Source organism: Micropterus salmoides, unplaced genomic scaffold, assembly GCF_014851395.1.
Source record: "Micropterus salmoides isolate LMB-PRFRI ecotype aquatic unplaced genomic scaffold, ASM1485139v1 Ms_hic_scaffold_3969, whole genome shotgun sequence".
Lineage (NCBI taxonomy): Eukaryota > Metazoa > Chordata > Actinopteri > Centrarchiformes > Centrarchidae > Micropterus > Micropterus salmoides.
This window is the reverse complement of record NW_024043338.1, coordinates 14,052-17,413: the sequence shown is the minus strand read 5'-3', so window position 1 is coordinate 17,413 and position 3,362 is coordinate 14,052. Positions and strand designations below refer to the sequence as shown.

General features: G+C 42.7%; 1 pseudogene; it reads left to right on the top strand.

Annotated features, from left to right (window-relative positions):
• The first annotated feature begins 793 nt into the window (after positions 1-793).
• LOC119885226 lies at positions 794-3,050 on the top strand (annotated as a pseudogene).
• Positions 3,051-3,362: the final 312 nt, after the last annotated feature.

The following is a 3,362-nucleotide window of genomic DNA, read 5'->3' as shown; positions in this document are numbered from 1 at the left end:
GAGATGAGGGAGAGCAGATTGTAAGAAGTGGCGCAATCATTTTTGTCCTTCTTTTCTTCATGAGAAAATAAAACAGGGCAATGTAGAACTCAGTCATACTGCCCTGCTATGACGAAAAGAGCTCATTACTTGAAATGATGAAATGATTTTGGAAAATACCACATTACTGGGAAATATTTCACTTGTACTATGACGTACATATCAACACTGTGCAACCAATCTGCAGTTTACAAGCATAAATGCAACATAGCAACAAAACACATCTGGTCTTCTGAAACAGAATAATTCCTACAAAACAGCTGTTATCTTTTTTTCCCTCAAGAGTCAGTCTTTTACACATTGCACTGTCTGAATTGCACCACTAAATTGCACTACAGTTGGAATCGAACCGGTGACTCCAACACTCAAGTGTAAGAAATAAAGAAGAAAATATCAACGTTGTTGTTATCAACTGTTTCATCCTATTATAAAAATAAAAAAATAGACGTATAACATGAAATTCTATAATACAAAATACAAAAACATCAAAAAGCAAGTATGAGAATCTTGGAGTGTAGACATAGTATATAACTACATCCAGAGAAGACTGGGGATTGGGACTGGGTTTAGAGCAGTGGAATCCGAATCAGAAAGATGTGCATCGAACGAATGGTGTCCACAGTTTATCTCCACTACTTCTGACATTTAGTATCCTCTATTGCAGGCACTGGGCTGTGTGCACCTCTGGAAAAACAAGTGATGATCCTTCATCAAAAACACTGAAGGTTGATTAGAGGCAGCTAAGATCCTTACAATGGCTGAGTCAACAGAGGTTCGAACAGATGGCAATTCTCTGCTGAAGGCTGTCTATTTGAGTCGTCTGCGTCTGACTCGACTGCTCTTGGAGGGAGGGGCCTACATAAATGAGAGTAATGAACACGGCGAGACACCACTTATGGTGGCTTGCAAGACACACCATACAGATTCACAGAGTGTACCCAACTTAAGATGATTCGGTATGTTCTATCAGAATACACAGCCCGTTCTCATTCCCAGCATCAAATAGCAACGCTTTGTCACATGCTTCAGCAGCTGGTACCAACACACATGGCATTGCGTCATAGATGAATACAAGCCTTTTAAATTAATGAAAGAAGCCTTTTAAAGCCATTGTTCAATGCTAAAAGTACTACTATAGATAACCGAAAAGTCAAAGAAAGGAGGTGGTTGGGGTGGATGGGTGAAACAAAAAGTTAACGTGAATTGTGATGTTACATAACTTATGTAAGTAGCATTACTTAACTTATGTAATTTAAGTCACAAGTAACAATAGTTAATAAATAGTTATTTGAACCCAACCAATGATCGTTATTCTTGCTAACTTGATCGCTGAGTCCTACATGTACAAAAACAACACTAAAGGTACCCAGGGAGTTAAAAGGTGTGTTGGCAAAGCATCCATTTATCATGCCCTGGGATGAGAACGAGTTGAAATACATGTATGATTCATGAAAGCATGTGTTTTTATTTATAATTACTAGCTTCCACTTCAGGAGTTTCCTGGTGTGATAAATGTTATCTTTGCTATTAATAGGTATCTTCTGGAAAATGGTGCTGATCCAAACATCCAAGACAAGACGGGGAAAACAGCTCTGATGCATGCATGCCTTGAACAAGCTGGAGCTGAAATTCTGTCACTCCTGCTGAGCAGTGGAGCGGCTCCAACTCTGGAGGATCATGCAGGTTTTTCAGCATTGGTTTATGCTATCAATTCAGGCAACAGGGAGGTCCTCAGGGTCCTCCTGGATGCTTGTAAAGCGAAGGGTAAGGAGGTTATCATCATCACCACAACAAACTGCCATCCGGCCATCATTTGTCGAAGCAGTACCTCAATGTGCCTCCACCTCCTGACCTTGAGGAGTGTTTACATTATACCCCAACATCTTGTTGCATGTCTCCATATGAGGTCCAGCTACGAATTGCTCCACAAGCCTCCTCAGCAAGTGCTTCTCCTCAACCTGGTAGCCCTCATCTTGAGTGTTTAGGCTCAGGGCCTGGTATAGTCACATCTCGAGCAAGTTCTCCAATACAACATTCTAGTCCTTTGCTTATTCCTGGTGTGGATAAGCAACTTAATCTCCAGAGGCTACACTCCGAGCAGTGGTCCAAAAGTCCTTCCCTGCTGCTCCAGCAGAGCCAGGCCTCCTCTCTGACAGAGGAGCCAATGGAAATTACACCTGAGGAGGAGTTGTCTTTCAGAGTCAATAACTCTGCCTTCCAGAGAAGACCTCCAGCTGTTTCACGCCACCATAGCATTGATGTCAAAACACAACAGGGCTTCTGAAAGCACTAGAGAACATGTTAGGAAATGAGAATAGGTGGGGGGGTGGAAAAAGATGCTTTGGTAGAAAAATGTCATATGATAGTGCTGCAAGTTCACCACATTCTGCTTCCCACCCAAACTTGCATCAAGTCAGTCTCCCCTTTCCCAGTGAACCCAGTCCTGTGGATGGAGATTCTTCTGACTGTCTCAGACAACTGCAAGTTTCCAGTCTGCAAAATGTAGTCTGTCGGCGGAACATTGGCATTGACCACTACAATTCTGACTCTCAGTTACCACAGTTTAATATCCGAGACAATAGCTCAAAGAATGGTGGCGGAGCTGCAGCAGGACCAGAAAAGCACAAGCTAGTCAACAGCAGATCCTCCACTCTATCAGGATCCAGAGAGTCCCTGGAGAGCTCTGTCCAGAGACGAGGCGCCGCCGGTCTGGAGCGAAGAGGCTCAGGGGCCCTTCTTCTGGATCACATTGCCCACACTCGCCCTGGCTACCTGCCTCCTCTGAATCCCCATGCTCCTATACCAGATATCGGGGTCAGTTCTAGCTTTTCCTACCCTTTGAGTGGAAATAGTAAGACACTGAATGGTACAGGATCAAAGCCTATTCCACCCTGTGCTGCTGTTTTCCAGAGGGACCTAAAACCTAAGAAAATGCTGTGGAGACGCCACTCAATGCAGAGTGAGCAGATAAACCAGCTGGTCAACTTCAAGGAAACTTTTGGCAACTAGAATAAACATTGTATCATGAGAAAATGCATGGACCATCATATACCTATGATACTATTGCTGATGCCAGCTCATGTGCACTTTAGCCTGAGCCTACAATGATGTACTGTTTTTAGACTTCTCATTACAGAATTTCATGTCGTCATACTAGCCACAGGGACAGTTTGAGCTTGTGATGAAACAATAATAAACGTAAGAATACAAAATGTAACTTTAGTGTGGAACTTTAGCACATTTTGGCATTATGGTTACCTGAGGAATTGAAAAAATGTCTTTACATACTCTAGCACTTTCCCAGAAGAGCTATAAGGTCAAAT